The following is a 14,998-nucleotide window of genomic DNA, read 5'->3' on the forward strand; positions in this document are numbered from 1 at the left end:
GCCTCTGCTGGTTTGTTTCGGTGACGGTAGAACCGACCGCTGCACGCCTGCGGATGGATTTCACGATCTTCTCATGGTAATCCAGAGAGCCCAGAATTTCCTCGTCGAACTCCTCACCGTCAAGGGCGTCGGCGATCTGCTTGTCCAGTTCGGCAAGAGCTGTGTCTTTGTCGCGAAGCCCGTCGATGAGTTCCTGCAAGTCGGCGGAAGACGGTACTATGCCTTGCAGGAGGATCTCGGTGGCCTCGGACAGGAGTCGGGTTGTGGCACCGCGAAGGGCGCCTCGCTGCCTACGTAGCTTGTCCATCTTCGGTACGGTATACGTAGGATGTCGGCCTTCTCCCGGGTTTTCGGCACCAATAATGTAGCGACAGAGAAGAGGTTGGTTGGTTGGTTGGACCTTGTCAACCTGGCGCAACCCACTGTGGGGGATCGGCCATGAAACGGGCGGCACCGTATTTTTGAGATAAAATTGTTTTACATGTCAAATATGTTTATAATAAGGATATGTAAGGACAAACTCACACTAATATTCAAGGCTAGAAAAACATTAAAAATTTATATATATATATATATATATATATATATATATATATATATATATATATATATATATATAATGCATTAATGAAAAATAAAATGAAATTAAATAACCTAATAAGCAATTCGCTTTGTCTCCCGTAGAAAATCGCATACGGCTTCGAAAACGTTCCTGTGGCTGTGGCCCAATTCAATTGCCCCAAAGGAAAGTACCATCGGAAGGGATAAATTTAATCCCATCCTTCGGAGGGGTTCCTCTAGCAGTCTTTTCCTTTGATTTTTGTACAATCTGCATGCTATAAAGAAGTGGTGCAGAGATTCACTCTCGTTGCAGTGGTGGCATAAATGTGTTTGAGACAGACCAGACCTGTGCAGGTAAAAGTTCAGTGGGGGAACTCGGCATCGTAGTCTGGTGATAGATATTTCTGCCCTTCTGCTGGAGCACCATCGATTTTTCCACGAAAAGTCAAGGTGAAGGAATTCGGATGTTGACAAAGGAGATTTACCAATGTCAACCGACGTGGCAAACTTTTCAAATCGCGCCGAAGAGACAAAGGCCAACGTCGGTAAAATAGAAATTATGGGACCATCGCGTGATGCAACTGCAAGCGCGTCCGCACATTCATTGAGGGTTAAACCTTTGTGACCTGGTACCCACACCAAGCGAATAAAACGTAAATGTCTTGGGACAAGAGAATAAAATACTTCTAAGGTACATGACATGTTAGGTGCCGTCAATGAAGAACAAACAGACAGACAGTCTGTTAAAATGATTACTTCTGTTATAGATAAGGGTAATTTACGTAAAGCTAGGATGATTGCAAGTAATTCCGCTTGATAAATAGGTGTAAAATCAGGCAAACGAATTGAGAAAGACCAATCCAAAGATAATGATGTAATTCCCACTCCTGCCTTTTCTTCACAAACTGAAGCATCAGTAGCTATTACGATGTTTGTATCTAGGTTTGACAAATGGTCTTCCAAAATGGCTTTTATGAATCTATTAGGTAAGTCTTTGCATTTCTTAGGAAATATGTCGTCGAATTGTATTCTAATTGGGTGCACTGATCTGTTCGACACAAGTACTTCACGAAGGTTTACTTGTAATGATTCCAAGAGTTTTTGTGCGAAAATTACTTGTGGACACCGTAATCGAGACCACTCATGGCTAAAAAATGACATCGGCTGATTAATAAAAACATACTGCGACCTCCTCAGGGGTGATGCATATATCTTTAGGAAGGTACGTACTGTCAGGATGTGAAAGCGTGTAAGAAGAGAAGGCAGGCGGGCTTCTTTGTATAAAATATTATTCGCAACAAATTTAGGAAGCCCAAGACATATACGTAATGATTCGCGTTCTAGAAGAACTAATGGCCGAAGTTTGTAGGCAGGTGCCCCAGAAAACAAGACGCAGCCGAACTCCAATATCGGGCGAATATACATGCAATAAATCATAAGAAGCACATCACGTCGTAATCCTGTCCGCTTATTGCTGAGCCTACGAAGCATCCCTACCGCACGAGCTCCTTTAGCTGCCATAGTTTCGATATGCGGGCCCCAATTAAGTTTTTCAGTATAAATAACCCCTAAATACTTAATCGATTCCACCTGCGGGATAACGTCTTGGCGATAAAGCAACGAAATTTGAACGGGAACGCTGAGCGGGAAAATTACAATTGCGCTTTTTCTAATGTTCAAGGACAAATTAATGCCTTCCAACCACGTTTCAAGAGTGTTCATATACCTCTGTAAGTTTTGATACAATGTATGTATATCTGCAGCTGTAGCAAAAAATGCAATATCGTCGGCGTATACATATACCTGTACGCCCTGTTGAATAGGAATGGTACTTAATAAAATATTAAATAGTAATGGAGACAATACCGATCCTTGGGGAAGACCTCTAGTTTGTTTATAATTTAAAGACGATATACCAGATTGAGAGCAATAAAACTTTCTGTCTTTCAAAAAGGAGTGTACCCATGCAACGAAGTAATGTGGCAGACCTACGTCTGTAAGCGAATTTATTAATTTAACATGTTCTACACTGTCATAAGCTTTTGCAATATCCAGAGTAACTAAAGCGGCAAAGTATTTCTGCTCACGGGCTAGTTGTAACCTGCTTTCTAAGTCAACATGGGCACACCAAATGGAACAACCCCGCCTGAATCCAATTTGGCATGGGCTCAAGATCATGTGTTCATTCAACCAATTATCTATCCGAATGTGCAATATTCGTTCGATTAATTTTACCAGATTAGAAGTGAGCGAAATAGGCCTGATGTTATCTAAAGTATATCCAGAGCCTTGCTTTTTTAATAAAGGAATTATTTTCGCAATTCTCCAATCAGGTGGGATCCAAGCATTTCTAACAGAGTGATTAACGATTTCAAGTAAATCTTGGGGCGAAACCTTATGTATGATTTTTATTACCGATGCAGTAATGCCATCAGGCCCTGGCGCAGAATTAGGTAAGATTTGCACAACTTGTGCTAGTTCTGAAGCAGTGACCTCTTCAAAGTCATCACTTTTGACAGGGGACCGTGAGAGGTATGAACAAGCAGTCGTGAAGCGATTTTCAAGTCCTTTAGCAATATTTTCAAGAAAACTAGCCAATTCATTTGGCGTTGAAACTACCGATTCGATGTTTATGGGGGAAGGGATTACCTTTTTGGATCTAAGAAATTTAAAAAGGGGTTTCCTGTTGCCAGGCTTCGAAAGGAACTCTGAACGTCCGACAGCCGTGTTGCCCTGGTTCAAGACTTCTTCCTTCTTTTATTGCGTGCTCCATGAGCAGCCCCGCCTTACGCCCGCTTTTTCCCGCGTATTGTGCGCGGCATGGCGTTTCCCGCCAACGTTTTCCCGCGGTAGATTCAACAGGCAATATGGCCGGCCAGCAACCGCATCATTCTTCACACCACTATCGATAGTATTGTCACTTGGATGTGACGGTGAAGAATGCTGCAGCAAGACTGGGAAATACGGAGCTCTTTATTAGGGCGAACTTGTGTCCAGAAAATGAAAACTCAAAATACATGCGATACATGCTGCGCACTGATATTGGCGGGAGCAGTCGACAGCCGTAGAGTAATCTGATCATCGGTGGAACGCGTCGGCCTTTATACACAGTCATCAAACCTTCTAGCGTTATCGTTGGTGCTCGCGTAAGCTCTCGAATAAATTTGACTATTCGCGCCCGGTGCGCAACCTTAACAAAATGATCTCAAACAATTGTGAAGCTTCTCACACATTACGGCGCGGACTGCGTCAAACGTTGCTAACAGTCTTTGTGGGTGAAACCCGAATACGTCAAAACAAAGCAATAAACACGCGTGGCAGTAATATAGTAATATCGCTATAGTAATATTAACGATGGTACTACCGATTGCACTATCGTTGGTTTGTCGATAGTAGCACTATCGTTCCTTTGTCGATAGTAGCACTATCGATAGTTTCAAAAAACTATCGATACTATCGATAGTCAATTTACCGATAGTTCTACATCACTACTTTACAGCCACCTTTGCGTCTGATTGGCCTCCGGAATCAATCCAGCAGCGCAACATCGCCTTGGGTGGAATCGATTCAGAGGTCACGTGGAAAGAAGCGCTGTGGTTGAGATCTCCACCGCCAGTTGCCGCAACGACACTATGTCATCACATGAAAACCGTCTACTGCGTGAATGATTTCATTGAAAGAATTTTCAGTATTTATCCTGGTAGTTAATTGGCTCTTATTTTAGGTAAACCTCGCGCTCCGACATTATATTTATCCAATACAATTTGTAACTTGATCCTTTTCATGTGAGCCTCGGTGATTGTCGAACACAGCCCGCAATCTCAACCACCAGTTGACAAAACGTGAGCCGGAAGTAGCCGTGCAAGATGCTGGCGCCAAGAAAACAACTTCTTCATGTTAAGCTTGAGAACGACGCGGCTGGTACAAAAGTTCCGCTTTCGCTAGGATGCGCTCCGATGCGCCGCAGCGCCGGATGTCGGTTAGTAAAGCACAGGAACTGGTCAATGCTGCGGCGTAGTGCCTGTTTCCTTGTGGCGGAACAAGCACTACGAGATTTCTGGAATGCCATTTCAACAATGCACGTCTACCTAATATTCGCTTTTAGTGTCGCTTAGATGATAGTTCAAGTACTTTCGTGAGCACCATGACAGGGAGAACGCCAGCGCGTCGCAAATAGCCCCGAACCAGGGGCGTAGCCAAGGGGGGGGGGTGCGGGGTTCAACCCCTCCCCCGAATTTTTTCAGTTTTGCTTGCGTATATATACACGCGCACACACAAAGGCACGCACGAACATACACAAAGTATGGTTGACCCCCCCCCCTCCCCGAAAAAAATTTCTGGCTACGCCCCTGCCCCGAACCCGACGTTAGACAATTCGTGGGGGCGCCTGAAGGAAACAATATGGAAATGGCGCCATGGTTCCGCTAAGCGCTGACGCTCCCGTTTCGCTGGCGCTGATACAAAACGGCAGCTGACCGCCGGCGACCCACGCGTTGATAAGGTGGAAAAACGAGGCAGAGCGCGGAGACCGCCGTTCATCTGTTTATCCAGTCGCTTGTTCGTGTACGTGTAAATGTGTGTGTGTGCGTCTGTGTCGGAATGCAGCAGGCGCTACAATTTCAAGAAGTTGTAGTTATCATGCGTTGTCTTTATCATGCGTCCTTTATCAAGCAGACGCGAGGTGGGAGTGACAACAGTGCAGGGAAAAATGTGGTACTTTCCACCTAATTCTTAACGGCGCCATACAAGTGCCGTTCAAAATGGGGTTTGATGTTGAAAAATTGCGTGTTCCTTCTCATACCGCTCACGATAGTGCGTTTCCTTTATATATTTATATTATTGAAATGGTACGGCTGTTTTTGTACAATGGACGCAAATGGTAGAGAGAAGTGGGACAGTATTAAATTGCAGGAAATGCGACCATATTACCCTTTCCTACAATTAACACTTCATTATTTTTCACATATATTTTCTTGAGTGATGCTCGTGGCTTTATTATAATAATGTCAAGCATGCCCGTTTAAACGGAGTATCTGACACCTAGTTAACGCTTACATGCAACATTGACATTGTGTTAGATAATAACAGCAAGCGCGAATATTCTAAGGCATATTACAGTGTTTACATTAATAGCTTACATTTAAAGGTGACAACTAGAACATTTACGAGCACGTATTATCTAAACTGAGAACCTTCAATACATTTGTCTGTATGCCTTTGCTAAGAAGTGTGCATGGTAGCCGGTACCTTCAAAGCACCGCAGCAACCTGTCAAAGAGCAAATATTTTTTAGCATATATAACTGACTTTATTGCGAGAGATGGCTTGTCAAAACATTTGTGCTGACGAAACTGTAACAAAATGCTGAAGATCCCTGGCTTGATGGGAGTCAATTCCATGGGAACCAGTCACCAAGTAACAGCCTATGCCGTATTTCTCGCTTTGAGCCAGGCATTACTAGGTGGATCGACGCCTTTTTGTATTTTGAGTAGCTGTGCGCATGTGGGCTTGCCGGGTACGTCGACTACACTAGCGCCTAAAGGGTAGCACATGGTCCGATGCAACTTCGGCCGTATGGTCCGACGCAACTTCGGCATCGTGAGCATAATGAGAAACTCCAATTCCACCGACACTCGAATGGCGCTGTTAAAAATAAGGTGGAAAGGGCAAAGCTTTTTCTTGCACTGTTGTAACTCTCTCTGCGCGTATGCTTTTGCGATACGTGGAACGTAAGATACAGATAGCGCCTTGAAATCGTGGGGCCTCTTGTGTTCTGACGCACGCACGCACGCACGCACACACACACACGCGCGCACACACACACGCACGCACACACACACACGCACACACACGCGCGCACACACACACACACACACACTAACAGACATGCAAGCGCATGCGCACGCATACACGAACAAATGAGCGTATGAAAAGGTAAATAGCAATCACCGCCCTCTGCTTCGTTTTCTCGCCCTATCGCCGCGAGTGGCCGGTGACAAGCCGTTTTGTATCAGCACTAGCGGGATTGCCAACGCTCAGTCGAACCGTGGCTCTAGCCCTTTCCAAACTGTTTCTGTCAACCCCCGCTGCGAATCACCCAACGTCGGGTTCGATGCTATATAGCGCGTGTACGCGCATTCCCTCTCAGACTGCTCAAGATAGCACGTATCATAGGAGCTCTCGTTGGCGTATTCGACCAAAGCTTGAATATGGCTTCCTGAGTTCTAGGTGTGATGTTTGTTACGTTTTTGGAAAAGCGGATAGCCCACACTGCAACCACTATTGGCGTTGCCCCGACATGACGATAGTGTTTGGTCTTTTTCCGAAGCAGTTTGAAGCACTGGCGTAGCTGTGTGGTAGAATACTTGACTGTCACGCTGAATTTCTGGTTTATATTCCGGCCCAAGCCTTGCTTTATATTCTTTGCTTCCTTCAGAATTTTTTACCCATCGACAACGACACCAACACTGGCGCCACATTTTCTGGGACACGGGTTCCATCACACTATCGCGTTCAGGTTTCCGGAATATTGAAGGTTTCGCTGTTTACAAACACAGATCCTGGACGGCTTCCGGTTTCATGCACTGACGTAGCATTGGCGGGGAACAAAAGCCTTGGCGGGCAGCCCGCGGACTTTCAGTACTTCTCACCTTGTGCCTAGCCAAATATCTCAAATAAAGATGCTTCTAATCTATACCCAACATCATAAGAGTTAGTCCTTAACTTATGCGCCTTCCTTTCATCTGAAGGCGGAAAAAGGATCTTTCCTTATTGTTACATAAATTAAAAACACGCTTTCCGCTTCGGTGTTAGAGACTGATAAATTAAGAACCGGAAGTTTCTTGGGGTACAACACATGCTGCTACTATCGCAGTCTTGAAACCGTCTATAGGTTGATATAAACTGCGAATCACTCGTGGTGCATAGCCGCATGCCACGGGTAGCGGTATGCGGGCATCTACCACACGTCACTGGTGGAAAAGGTTTGAAAGTCACGTTATTTATATTGTTACATGAGTAACGAGTAGCTTGCACTGTAGGCTATTTACAATATACATTTGCAAGAGCGGCTGCAGCGCTGACCATTCCGGCTCCGAGCTCGAGCAGCGAGCGACCTTCGTCCTCTTCGTAGGGCGCACACGCGCGTCGACAATAAGCATTCCGGCAGCCTACATGTAGCCTAACCCCCGGCGGCAAAGGCGGCGTCTCGGCGCATCTAGACGTGTGCAAGCCAAGACATTGCTTGCTTTTCATGCTGCCACGTGCCGACCCCTTTCTCCGGGCAAACGCGTGCTTTGTGTGAAAGACGTCATGAAGACGAAGGAGTCCACGTGAAATAATAATAATATAATAATAATGTTTATTTCTCATCAATACATTTGATGAAGGATAGCTGCAGGTAAAAGCTTCTCTCCGAAAGAGGCAGCTTGACAAGGGCCCACAGCCACCTTTGAACACGACAGCAGTGGCAACAGTCAGCAGTACAAACTCAAATAACATGCAACAAAACAAACGAAGCCCAAATTCCAAAAAAGAAAAATAACAGCAATAATAACAATATAGCAATTGCAGAGGATGATCAAAAACTGAACATGTGTATTTCGCGCAATTGGTTCTGTGTACAGTGTAGGAAATCTATGCCAGCTTTCACATATTTACTAAGTAACGTAGAAACTATGTAGGATAACTTATATTTGGAGTAGTTTGTTTTGGAAGTTTTTATTTTCCATGTTTCCTTATTTCGTGTGTCGAACAATGTAATATTTGGTTGTAGTTTTGAGAGGTCATGCAAAAAATATCGACTTTCTTTCGCTTCACGCCTGATCGCCAATGCTAACTTAAAATCATAGAGGTGATGGACGGGTAGTATCCCAGCCTGTCGAAACAGTTCGCTAGTGTGAGCATCATACGGTAAGTTGAAAATGATTCTAATATATTTCTTTTGCATCAGGTACAGTTTTTGCAAGTTCGTGTTTGTTGTAGTCCCCCATACCAAAAAGCAATACGTAAGATGTGAATAGAAAAGAGATTTATAAAGCAAGAGCTTTACCCTGTATGGTAGCTCCGTTTTGCCACTGTACACCATACCCACTACGCGTGATAACTGCCCCAGCACACTGTCAACATGTTCATTCCACAGCATATTGCTAGAAAATGTAACTCCAAGAATTTTTATACAGTTTACTAGCTCAATATGAGTATCGCCATACTTAAGATGCAGGTTGTCGTTCACAGGCTTATTTTTTGGCCGAAATAGTATCGCCTTTGTTTTACTTGTGTTTATGCTTAAATTATTACAGCATGACCAGAGTTTTAGTTTCACAAGAAAGTGGTTCATTTTTTCTTCAAGCGTGATACTGTCTTCAGCTGAAATAAATATGCTGACATCATCGGCATATAAGACGTATTTAGCATCCGGATAAATTCGAACTAAATCATTTATGTAGACTATAAAAAGAAGGGGTCCAAGGATACTTCCCTGGGGCACACCCTTTGTAATACGCTTAAGCTCCGAGAACTTTCTATCTACTTCAACTACCTGTTTGCGATATTTAAGGTAACTTTTTATTAAGTCCAGTGGATGACCACGAATTCCATAACATTGTAACTTTTCAAACAACGTAGAATGCTGAATGTTATCAAAGGCCTTGCTGAAATCAACAAACATACCGAGAACGGCATGTCTGTTTTCAAACTCAGATAATATGAACTCCTTTTGCTCTATTAATGCCATTTCCGTTGATCGGTGTTTTCTGAAACCAAACTGAGTTGGGGAAATCACGTTGTGTTTTTCTAAGAATTGGTACAGTTGACGATGCATAAGTTTTTCCAACCCTTTCGAAAATACTGGCAAAATAGATATGGGTCTGTAGTTTCGAATATCATTTTTGTCGCCTTTTTTAAACAAAACACTAACTTTTGCTATCTACATTCTTTCGGGAAATATTGCACTTGACAAACAGAGATTGAATATGTAAGTGATAAAAGGGACAAGGATATCTAGGGCATATTTAATGGGTCTAATCTGCATACCATCAACATCACGAGATGAAGTGTTTCTAAGTTGCGAAAAAACGGAATAAACATATTCGTCCACTACAGGCTCACAAAATATGGAGGATGAGTTCTGATTATTTATTTTATTTATTTGGTTTGAATACATAGAAAACACGAAGACACAGAGGAAATAGGGAGGGAACAGGCTGACAACTGCCACCCTGTGACCACTTATTCGTGTTTACGTCTGTGTTATTTGTTTTTTTTCTTACCTATTTTCGTTCCTTTTTCTTTCCCCCCTATCTTCCTTTCCCCAATGTTTCCCCTTTCCCAAAGGAGTTCTGATCAGGTAGAAATTGAATAAAATCACTAGACACTTCATTATGTGTATTATTGACTAAGTAGTCATTGAATATATTTGCAAGTTCAGCTCCTGATACGTTGCGCCCGTTGACAGTCAGATTCCCTACACTTGCCCGTGTTGTACCCCGGTTCAGAAATAAGTTCAGCTTTGTCCATAAGGCGCGAGTCTTATCTGCGCTGGCTTCTATTTCAGTATGTATGTAGTGCGATCTGCGCTTGCTAATTTCCTTATTTAACCGATTTCTGTAGACCTTATACTCTTTTAAAATATCAGAATTTCTATTTACAAGAAACTTGTGATAAAGTTCATTTTTATGTTTAATTTTGTTAAGCAAGTCCCTGGTCATCCATGGCTTACGGGTTTTCTTATTCAAACGAACTTGTTTTTCGGGGAAACGGCGTTTGTAAATATCTAAGATTTTGTTTAAGAATGTATTGTAGGCTTGCTCTACGTTTTTTATCGAAAGGATCTCAGTAAGGGTACTACTAAGCAATTCATTTCTAAAAGCTTCTAGGCTAGATTCAGAGATATCTTGGATAGTTACCGTCTGTATTTTACGTTCTCGCAAGGTGCTTTTTTTAATAAAGAGGATGATAGGAAGATGATCGCTGATATCCTCAGACAAAACGCCTGCAAAGATGTTATTATCGTTGACATTTGTAATGAACATATCTAGTAAAGTTGCACTGTTTTCTGTAATCCTGGTCGGTGAACTAATAGCATTTTTAAAGCCATTTGATACAATAATTGCATTCATAGTTTGTTGTGGTGCAGAGTTGCATAACATATCAATGTTGAAGTCCCCTCCCGATACCAAAAAATACGCATTGTCTGAAGAAAAACGTAAAAGCTTCTCATAGAAACAAAAGAAGCCGTCAAGTTTTCTGTCTGGTGGCCTATAACACACGGAAAAAAGATATTTACCGGATCGAACTGTACGCATTTCAAAATCATCACATGTAACACAGAATTCAGGAAGCAGTTCACATTGCGTGCCTTCCTTCAACAGCAACATGACACCGCCCCCACGACGCGTTGGGCGATTTAAACAAAAAGACTGATAAGAAGTGAAAAGGAGCGCCTCATCCTTATCTTTGCGCCACGTTTCAGTAAGTAGTATGGCGTCGAACAAGAATGAAAATGCATGGGTGAAAATTTGAAGGTCGAGTTTATTTTTAAGAGAACGAACATTTAAATGCAAACATTTCAAAGATTTTTTGTGTTCCGACCGCTTTCTCCAGGCAAACGCGTGCTTTGTATGAAAGACGTCATGGAGAGGAAGAAGTGCAATGTCGGTGCGCATGTGAAATATTTCAAGGCTTACCACACCCGCACATAGCACCCCTAATGCCCAGCGTCCTATATGACAGGCCAGCTTGAAAAACAGTGTTGCATTTACCTGGCAGTAAATAAAGAACTTGTGCTTTATTTTGAGGGTAGAAGTACACTTTTTTGAAAAAAAAAAATAATTGTTTTGTCATTTTTTCTGAGTTCGGGCTTATATTGGTTAAGGCTACAAAACGTATGCCGCGCGTATGGCGTCTATTCGCAACGAGTGAACCAGCCAGAAATGGGATCTCCGCATTGGCACCTCTTCAACGTTGCATAACTTGTAAAGAAGTAATCTGGTGTTAAGCAAAATCTCCCGCGAAGAACTGAGAAAGGGTAATTGTACAATCATGTCATATAACTAGCCAATCCCAGAAGTTTCTTCAATATATGTTTGCCTTTATTGCGGAGCTGAATTAGGCCTACATCTTCTCTCTCAAATCATTTCGTCTGGAAGCCCGAGAGCAGCATACAACATGGCCCAAGCGTAGCCTAGAAAAACACGGGAATACGAGAGCTTTTTCGCCATCAGTGATATCGCGGCAGCGCTGGAGCAATTCTCAGATAAGTGACTCCGACTCTCCCTATTTCCTTCCGTCAGCCCTCAGGGCGTCTCGCTGATGTGCGCCCTCGCGCTGACCGCGCACACTCTGAACCGCCTTGTGTCTAAGAGAGAGCCACAATGATTTTCAATATATTACTTTTCTGTTGCCTTCATTCAGCGCTAGCAAGCAGCGGTAAGTGGTGCGCCTCATGTTTAAATCTGATGTCGCTATTCGTGTACAGCGCTATGTTTAGAGAAAAAAAGAATGCAGTAGACCTAATATATACTCTATAGCCTTCAGCTTTCATTCCGTAAATCTCCATTGTTAAGTACCTTGAGTTTCTTGCGAATTAAACGCAGCCGTGGCACTGAGATTGGTAGGTAAGAGTTCTATATCTCTTAGCAGCTCAACTTAGGTTTTATGTTCCCTATATGTACAGGGAGGATCGAAAGAAACGCGAACATGCGGCATCTACATTCTCTGTAGTTTCACATTTATTTTCAAGCGATTGTAGCCTGGATGGTGATGAAAAGCCACTACAGTCATCCATGACACAATCAAGAACCATCTAACATCTTTTCAGTGCTACCACGGTCAGAGCATGACAAAAACCGCGCGCCGCGCTGTTTGCGTTTATTTTCACCCCACCCCCCTTGTACATGTACGTCCGAACTGTCGATTCAGTAGCATCATTTCGGGCAGGCACACACGCACGCGCACACAAACGACAGGTTAGCGTTACATAATAACCATAGTGTCGCAAGGCTCCGCATTCTTTGGTAGTCGCCTCTTATGTGGTGCATTTTCTTAGCTGCATGACTGGTGGACATCGGCTGTTAGTTACATTTGCCCTCCGACAGCCTTCTTTTACTTGTAATAACCTAAGCTGTTTTAACGCGTGCGTAAAACCGACGGCGTACAATATTCTGATATCAGAGTATCAATTCGGGCGAGTTGGTAGATCTTCAGCATAAAACAGTATGCACGCCCGAAGAAAGAGTATCGATGTGTATGACCTATAATATTCATCGCCCCAAAACCAGCTGATGAAATGCGTGAAACCTTAAATACTTGAGAACGATGAAATCATATTCAGAAACGTTTGCGGCATTTCAATTGAATCTTTTCTGGAAGGGTTGTACACGTAGTGCAGGTGCACTGTCTTTGGGTGGGATAACAAACTGTTTATTCAGCGCAATGGCGTTTATATTGGTTCAATAGTCGCTCCGGTTTCAGGTAAAATTTTTCTTAGTTTTGTGGACAGAGCTGTAAGGGGGAAGTTGAGAGATGTGGCTGGTGTAATTTGTAGATATGTGGAGGACTACTTAGTGATGATATTAAATGAACGTTTTACACAACATGCTGGGTTGGTTCTGAGAGTTCTAAGATTGTGAATACGGGTTAAAGTTCAGTATGGAATTGGTAAGTGAGAATAAATTGCAATTCCTGGACCTGCAACTAAAGGTTCGATGCAACCATGTTTGCTGATTTTATAAGCCCAGGACCCGAAAGCCGATACTAGATTATGCTTCTGGACATTCAGAACAGATCAGAAATGAGGTGGCGTGTTTGCGCACCGCGCTATCCTGCCCTTGTCGTTACACAGTTTAGAAATTTTTTAGATCAGGTCCACAGATTGGCAGATTATCCTGACTATGTCCTTATGATATCTGCAATAAAACTAATGAATTTGGTGGCAGATTATCCTGACTCTGTCCTTAAGATCACTGCAATAAAACTAATGATAATAAAACCTACGTTGTCGCCATCAACACGTCGAAACTGAAAACTTCCGCTCAGATTTTAAACACATGAGTGGAGGCGTTCTTCGAGACAGTATTCTCGGCCAATTTCTTTTTATAGGTTACGTAAATGACCCTGTAAATATCTAGTGATTAAATATAGTCAATGTACGCTGATGATGCTAGCATATTTGTTTCGTCACCTCCACGTGGTAGCGTTCAGAATAGAGCCAACGCAGTTCTAAAAACTCTCAAACGATAGTAAGCAGCAAGCATTTTAAAAATGATTACAAAAACAAGACACAAACGCCGTGATTTTCAGGCCGAAATCTAAGCAGACAAACTGCTAACTCATCACTCATCTTTATGCGCACGGAACAAGTGTGGAAATGCACACAAAGTATGCTTTGGACTGACGCATCGAATCTTTAAAAGATTCAAGCTATCCAGCGTGGTCGGTATGATGACGCTTGCACTGCAGATATATTGTCTTTTAAAATAAAGCTGATTATTTACAATCCACTCTCTTTTCCTTCGTTTTTATATTGTTTGTTGATATGGCTTACCAGGACATACAAATCTTGAAGGACTACAGATGCTGTAGAAATATTTTGTTTGAACACTTTTTGACGTAGCATATAATTCCTATACTTCAGCAGGAGTGCGCTTAACTGGGCTGGTTGGTACATCATTAATACGTGAGCAAGCAGCGCTAAACAGGGGGTTTCCAGGTTGTTCACGAGGTTTCGAACAGACTGAAAAAAGTTGCTGGTAAAATTGGTGTACGCGTTGTATTTAGTGCAAAAAAAAAAACACTTGCAGCGCAGTGCCGGAAAGGCAACAAATGTGGCAAGAAAGATATGTGTGAGAAAAAGCACAGAAAGCACTTTGTCGAATGTAGGAAAGCTGTGGTGTACAAGTTTCCATTTGCGTGCGGAAGTTGTTACATCGGCCAAACCGACCGATGCTTGCACGGCCGGTTACGAGAACACGCGTACTCGCTTAACGGATCTATGCCCAGACATTCAGCCCTACACTGCAAAGCATGTGGCTGTCAGCCAATTCTTGAGCGGTGCACCGTTTTGGAATCGTACAATCAGCGAAGCACAGAGATTAGTGAAGCACACCATATCCATGCACACGGAAATGCTTGCGTCAGTGTTCCATCAATTTATCTACATAACTACGAAATCATTTACTTCTCCAAACGTGACAGCCTGTTTTGCCGACGCACCAGATATGATGACTTCTTACCCCTGTTTGCCCATTGCGCAGTTACTGTGTTTTTTAATTCTACGCAATTATTCCGTATATATTGTATATCCAAGCAATAAACCAGTGGTTGTTAGTGCAGCGTTTGTGTCTGTCGTGCTTCTGTGTTTAGCGCTGTTTGCTCACGTCTTATCCCATAATTCAGACTTATTTTACAGCGACAGCAGCTTCCAGATCACAACAGCAGTG

This window comes from Rhipicephalus sanguineus, chromosome 3 (genome assembly GCF_013339695.2).
Source record: "Rhipicephalus sanguineus isolate Rsan-2018 chromosome 3, BIME_Rsan_1.4, whole genome shotgun sequence".
Taxonomy (NCBI): domain Eukaryota; kingdom Metazoa; phylum Arthropoda; class Arachnida; order Ixodida; family Ixodidae; genus Rhipicephalus; species Rhipicephalus sanguineus.